This window comes from Anser anser (assembly GCF_964211835.1).
Source record: "Anser anser genome assembly, chromosome: 3".
NCBI classification, from domain to species: Eukaryota; Metazoa; Chordata; class Aves; order Anseriformes; family Anatidae; genus Anser; species Anser anser.
The window spans coordinates 41,786,325-41,794,476 of record NC_139722.1 but is presented as its reverse complement, the minus strand read 5'-3'; positions in this window follow the sequence as shown (position 1 = coordinate 41,794,476).

The window sequence follows — 8,152 nt, the reverse complement described above, 5'->3', positions numbered from 1 at the left end:
CAAGAAGTTCAAAAGAAAGCAATAAAGTAATCAGAGCAACAGGCCCATGAAGTATTGCATATCTAAACATAGAGAAAAATCTCTTTTTCATAATCACATGCAGAAACAAAGACACTTTCCTCCAATTTGGAATCTGCCCTAACCACTCCCGCCGTACCAGTGAAAAACAGGAACATTTTCTTAGTTTGTTCTTGAACATTTTCCTCAGAGACAACCAAAAATCAGTGCATCATTTATGCTGCTAGATATTCAGATTTCAAAGGTTCAAAATATTTTTGCCTAGTGCTGTATGAAATTTCATTCTATTTATCATCTGGAATTATTTTCTCTTGTGGTTACTCCTTATGGTGCTAAGAACACTTTACTTATTCAACAATAAGCAGTCAAATTCTGTTGCTATTGTTGAATCCTCTTTGCTGGCATTCTCCATAAATGTCCTTCCTTTCTTGCCCCTCCATTTCCCCAGGAATGTATTACTGTATTGCTGACAAGTATTGACAATTTCAAACTGTGAATTTCTGTCTTTGGTTTTTCATCTTTTGCCCAAGCCTATATCCATATTAATATCCTGCTGTCTCCCTGGGGACAGTTTACTGCTTCTTCAAAACATTAGAATTTATAATATAATAACATTAGTATATATTATAACACTGTATACGATATATATGATACATAGCATTAAAATTTAACTTAAAATGTTTTTTCATCAGCCAACAATTGCTCTGATACCATGAATAAAGTTAAACTTTGTTTCCACTGTCTGCTTGTTCTCTTAGCAGAACTCACAGAATCTCAGCATCACAGAAATTTTGACATTGGAAGGGACCCAACTCCAGTACTTAAGCAGGGATACCTAAAGCATGTTGTCCAGGAGCAGGTCCAGATGGTTTCTGAGGAAACTCCATAACTTTTCTGGGCAACCTGTGCCAGTGCTCTGTCACCCTCACAGTGAAGAAGTGCTTACTGATATTCACATGGAACCTCCTGTGTTCCAGCTTGCACCCATTACCTCTTGTCCTGCCATTGGGTACTGGTGAAAAGAGACTGATTCTGTCTTTTTTGGCTCCATTCTCTCTTTAGGTATTTATAGACATTGAGAAAATGTCCTGACCCTGACCCTCCTTTTCCAGTCTCAGCTCTCTCAGCATCTCCTCATAGAAGAGATGCTCCTTTCCCTTCATCATCTTGGTGGACTTCTTCTAGAGAACCTTTCGAGTCTGTTTAGGTCTCTCTTGTACTGGGGGAGCCAGAAATGGACACAGTACTCCAGGTGTGGTCTCACTAATGCTGAGTAAAGGATTGCTTCTTTTGACTTGATGGTTATACATTGCCTAATGCAGCCAAGAATACTATTAGCCTTCTTAGCACATTAGCAAAGGCACATTGCTGACTCACGTTCAATTTGGTGTCTACCAGTATTTCTAGGTCCTTTTCTGCAGAGCTGCTTTCCATCTGGGTGGCCCCCAGCACGTACTGGTGTCTGGGGTTGTTTCTTCCCAGATGCAGGACTCTGTACTTCTCCTTGTTGAACTTGATGAAATTTTTGTCATACCAGACACATTTTTATTATGTCTTCCAAATTAACAGAAAACAAATTTTCACAGATCCTCCTCTACCCTTTCATGAACATATTATGTGAAAAGTTTCAGTTCTTAAGAACTTTTTTAATCTCATCAGCTGGTGCAGTTTATGATAAAATATTTGCATAATTAATGTAAAGTCTTCTAGGGAGATACTAAATTTCAGACTTCTTTGTAACTGAGTGTTTTAGCTTCCAGGTAACAAAGGACGGATTTACCTACTATTCTTGTCTGCATCATTTTTTTGTTTTGTTTTGTTTTTTCTCCTTGTCTTACCACCACCATGAGGTTAACCTATGCATAGGTTATGCACAACCTATCCTTCTAACCTAATGCATATTGACTGTTTGCCTTGCAAACAGAGAACACATAGATCCACCTTACTAGGCAACCTGTAGCCTCATGTATAGCCTCATATATAGCATGAAAAATTGAGAATTAAATAATAGATACCATGAAAAAGTGTTTCCATTACTATATAATGAAAGAATTTTTCTGGGTTCTCATTCCCTTGGGAAGTACTGTGCACTTAAATAATACCTGAGCAGTGATGCCATCAATAACCACCTCTTAATAGCAGTTGTGAATAGAGCTGTTTTTTGCAAGGCATCACAGTCTTATCAGCATGCATGTGACCTAACCATCACTTCTCAAATATTATAAAAGGCCACCAATAACTGCTGCTTCAGAAGAAAACTGGAAAATGTACTTAAACTTCATGCAGAACCAGGAGACTTGCTTGAAAAATGTTTACTGAGTCTTTGCCCCTTCATTCACATATGCCAAGGAGGCAATAAATTCACAAATGAGCAGGATACCAGATTTCTCTAAACTTTCAAGTTAGATACATAAAAACGCTCACAGAAGCACAGTTTTGGTGCATGAAGACTTTTTATGTTAAAAACAACTGTTCTATGGAATTCACCTTTTTAACCATCCTCCTTCAGCTCAAAAAAAAAAAAAAAAAATCCAAGTAATGTAGACTGAAGGGTATTTTAACAGCACAAGGTTAACCAGTGTTGAACTAATAACCAGCCATGTGGTATCCACTGTAGATTTTCAGATTGCAATTGCAATAAAATTGTGGCATTGTGTGTTAAAGACCTATTTTGGGGTAATTTTTGTCTGGTCATGAAATCTGCTCATACATCTAATTTTCACAGGCAAAATGAAAACTCATGTATGTGTGATCAAATCATAGAACTTTCCATTAAGGATTTTAAGACTTGCTGTATTTTGGCAATAGGAAGTCTGTAAGTACTTTAGGTCTGTAGATAAATAAATAAATTAAAAACAAACAAACAAACAAACAAAAACACAATTTGATCTGTTATGAAATTCAACTACCATGTCACACCTGAAAATCTGATGAAAAATGTATTCCTCTTTTATTCTCTCTGGTAGTTTTATGATTGAGTCTGAATAAAGATAGCTGAATATACAGTTGCCCTGAGGTCAAGAGAGTAAAGGGATGATAGTTCACATAAATTACATGGATTACACTATGTCATTGCAAGGATCAGTGCAATCTTACGAAATTCTCATTGCTTAACTTTTGCGCTTTCACTGCAGATATGGCATTGACATTGATATATAGGACTTTGGTTACAGTTTATCTCCCTTAATATGATCATTCTGATAAATTTTATTTCATTTTGACAGCTATTATACAATACAAGGCTAGTGAACCTGATCTTCATTATTTCTTCTCTCATTTTCCTTTGTGTTCCTCTTTAAACTCCTGAGGGGTGATCATTCCATTCATTTCAAGGGACTACATAGTAAAAAGAGCAAGGAACATCACACACAGCACAGTGAACTGCATCAAATTTGCAATCCTAATATCTACAAGGAAATAGGAAAACATCTACTTCTTTCTTTTGTAGAAAACAATATAAGCCCAGAGTCAACTGTTACCATGTTTAAATCTTTGCATGACAGGTAACATAAAGGTGTCATGAATTATGGTGAGTAACATGTTCTGATACTACATGCCTTCAATGCATTAAACTGCCAATGACTTTAATGAGATTTCTGTGAGCAAGACAGGGAGGGAGAGGTGAAGTAATTTCTTTTTCATATGTGAAAACATATGTGAAAGTGGTGTGTAGGAAACTAATGCATATCGATGCTGGTAATAAATAAATATTTAAAATTTATACTCTATGAGTGACCTGCCTGTGATTTATTTATTTTTTTCCCTCTGTTTGTCCTGTTTAGGTAAATAATAGAAAAGTATGACCATGCAAAGTTTACTATATTTTAAAAAAATAAAATAAAATAAACTGCAAAGAGATGTTACTTACTGAAGTTACTTGACTGCTAGTACATTTTATATAGAGAATGCAGAGAAGTGAGCCTTTCTCTGAGATACAGCTATCTCAAAAGTGCCACTCAGCACTGACATACTGTATATGCATGTATATGTATATGCATATATATATGTCTTTCCTAAAACATTATCTTGAAAGGAGAGCTTTATGTTGCACCTTAAAAAAGAACAGAAAGTCTTTATACATTTTCCTTCTAGCACTGAATAATAATAACAAAAAGAACTATGTTAATTTTCTTAAACAGTTTCAATACAATACAAAAGTATTGCTTAGGCACATTTAAATATCTTAATAATAACTGTGATTCTTCAACTATATCAATAGGTAATCACTTTTTATATTTATCCTCCATTTATGCCATAACTTAACAAAGATCCTGAGGGATGAGATGTTAACAGTAAGAGTATAAATTACATGACTGAGAAGGAAGTTTCAGGGACAAACAATTTTCATGATTTGAAGGAACCTTCTTTGATCAGTTGACTCTATGACTGAGCAACCCTTTTTGTTTTGTAACACTGAGTGGCTAGATAAATTGAGTGGATTTCAGGTTACAATTTCCTCTGAAGGATATATGTTTGGGCCTTTTTGAACACCAGTTCCTACACTGGACTGTGGTTACAAAGTTAAATACTTAATACACTGTGAGGTTAAAAATCCTAATTATATTGTCAGCAGGATTGCCACTTATGCTAGTGAAGTTAATATATTGTTCCTTTAATGTATTACTATGTAAAGTAATTGGATTTATAATTATTATGTCACATTAGTACATTTATGAATTAAATTAACTTTTGTTGATAACATTAAATAATTACTAATTTGTGTTTGTCTGGAATCCCATATTAAAGTATTTTACTGAATTTTGATATTTTAATTACATCAATTTTTACTTAATTCCTGATTTAAATAAATTACAAGAATTTCATATATTTAATTTATGTACATTTAAAATATTGTTAAGAATGACTCTTTTTTTTTTTTTTTTTTTTTTGCTTCGTGGTAAGGTACAAAACCTAATTAACAGACACATTCTGTAAACGATAGTAACTGAACTGTTATGGACATATTTTCCTATATCATTTCTTCTTTTGGTAGCCACAGCAGGACTGATATTTGACGGGCCAAGCCATCTTGTTTAAATCACAAGTGTCCATATAACAGGTACGTAAAACTGACATGATTTTATTAGTTGTATTCAAATGTTGTTTCACACAAGACTGATAGCTCATCAATGCCAACACACAGCAGCTATATGTGTTCTCCCATCCACTGTACATCCACTTCTCTAACTTGTTTCCTGACTCTACCTTGTCCATGTTTCATGCACCCTATGACACTTTATGAGACCACTGTTTCCTTGGACACTCAGATGTTAATGTCCTCCTTATCCCCATTGTGCTAAGTTGTGTGGACTGGCTTGTCTAAACTGTATTTTAGTGGCAGACTTTTCTGTGAAATATGCTTCAGTGAACGCAATGAGCTACATGACCGGAAGCACTTGCTGACAGCATATGTGAGAATTAAAATCAAAAAAAAAAAGGAAGTCTGGTTCGGACCATCCATCCTGTACAAGCTGTGGCTCATGACATAGTGATGTGGATGTCCCCCAAAGTCCTGAACCTATTTAGCCTTTTCTGCCATACACCAGTATACATATATTTGCTGGTCTGTTGCCTGTTCTTTCAAATAAACCATTTGACTCTGTCCTAACAGAGATAAAAGAAGTCTCAGCTTGCTGCTGTAATCACAAAGTCCCTGAGATAGCGTTCCAAGATTGTCACGGGACGGTGAGGATGCAGACGTGCTTCAACATTACAAACTGGTTTATACTGCTTTTGCAAAGCCAGGATTGTTCCAATTCAGATTAAATGTAAGCAACATAGTTGAAGAAGTAGGTGTTAGGGATATAGTTTATGTGGATGTTGTTTTAGGAGCACAACGTTCCTAAGAGCAGCACTGATGAAATGACTGTGTATGTTCCTACACTCCTTCTGCCATGAGCACAGAACAGAGTAATGACCAGACATGCTCTGCTCAGGCAGCATGGGTCCTGGAAATGACAGACAGTTTTTATTGCGGTTTTTGTACACTTGCACATCTGGTGACCTGTGCCACCTCAGTACAAAGCAAGAATCACAAAAAATAAAAAGAGGTCTGGAAAGATCTCTACAGGCTGACCTAATATGTATGCTACCAATTACAGAGGTTTGGTGACCCCACAGCTTCCTGAGATGTTCCTGTCATTACCCAAGTAAACACTTGTTTGTCTAAATCTTTCTTCAGTTTCACCTTGCTGGTTTTGTGAGAGAGAGAGTGTGTGTGTGTGTGTGTGTGTGTGTGTGTGTTTGTTGTTGTTGTATTTTTTTCCCCTGAATTTGTCCCTAATGAATTTCTTGTTTTTTTTTTTTTTTTCCAATACTGATCTCATCTTCCAGCTTGCCTAAAGTCATTCTCAACATATTGCTTGTAAATGTAAGAAATACACTTTTACTGCATCATCCAAGTTATTAAAGTGCAAAGGTTACTGAATACTAAACATCTCTTGGAAAAAATGGTTTGAATGAACTGTGCCTGGGACTCAGTAGGGAAGAATGTGTGTTGGGAAGTTCAGAGTGTGAGGTCACAGGAAGAAAGATAAAGTCATTCAAAAGAGCCGTGCCTTTCTGATGTTCTGTTTGTCTTTACAAAAATGGGATTTCTTACCTTGAACAAAGCATGCATGTGGAAAGTATGCATTCCCTAGCTCAAGTATGGTCTTTCTCAAATATCACCCACATATATGTATAGTATGTATTATTCAGATGAATTGTTTTAGTTGTGCAAGCATAGACAAATGGATGTTGGAGGAGAAATGAAGGATATATGACCTGGCAGACCAGTTCCCAGAGATATACTGCTGTATGAGCTTACTGACTTGACAATAGACTTGGGCTCAGAGGTTCCTCACAGCTGCCTCGGGCACAGATGTTTGAATTTCTAACTGCTTCTTGTGCAGATATGAGTCCTAAAGAGTTCAAAAAGGTTCATGATTTATCCAGAAATTAGTAGTCACTTCCTTCCCACAAATCTCATTCACTGTAGAATAGTTAAGTGTGATGTGATGTCCAGGAAGGTCCAATTAGATCCCAAATCTATAATTTTATACATTTGCATTTATTAAACTCCTTGTACACAATTGTCTTGTCTGGCTGTATGAGTCATGTCTTAGGCTATGGCTTTGTATAACCATTTAGAAATTTTGCTATGACAAAAGCTTTGCACTGAAATATAATCTCTCTTAGTACTCATGAGTTGTGTGTTTAGCACTTCATATCAGCTTCTTCTGGAAGAAGAGCTACCTACCTAGCCCAGAAAGATTTTACCTCTTGCTGCCAATGGATTTATCTAATGTGACTGTAGTCTCAACACAGCATGGAGGATATTGGAATTAAAGTACATGGATAAAGACACAAAATCTACTGAAAGATCTTTTCAAGGCTGGGTCAATCAAGTCAGGTCCAACAACACAACTTCCACCCTGCCTATAAAAGTGGAATCAACTCTGATTCCCTGAACATTTCATACCAGAGGAGCCAGTGAGTATATCTCAAAGCTGTGCATGTATATATGCAGACTTGTAGAAAGTAAAGCTAACTGAGAATTCAAGATTTGAATGCAGTCTTAATATCAAATTAACTTGACTCTTGATATCAAGTTAAGATAACATAGACTCTACGGAGATAGTTTTTACTAATAATGATCTAGAAGTTTTTAAAAGCGTTAAAAATGTTATTTTAATAATTAATTTTAATTGTTTAGGTAGTATGTTTCATTCACACTGAGTAAAAACATAGACTTTTAAATTTATTTTATTATTATTATGATTTTATTGAGCATAAAATATGGTTCATTTTCAGTACTATAGTGGAAAGGATTTTTTTTCCTTTTTCTTAAAGTTTTCTTTTTCTAAAAGTTTTTCTTAAAAGCTTTTAGCAAAAGGAAAGTGGAAAAAAAAAAAAACACTACTATAGTTAAATAAACTGTCTAAAATACCTTTGAGAGAAATAATAACAGTAATAAAAAAAATGAAAAAAATACAAAAAATCAATGTTGATTCACCTTACTATGAATTCCTTATAGTTACAGAACATTTTAAACTGTTTTTAATTTAGAGGTTCATTGATGACTGATGACTCCATTAATTATATATGTTTTATTTTTTAAAAATGTCTCTTCTGTGAATGACATGGAAAGCAA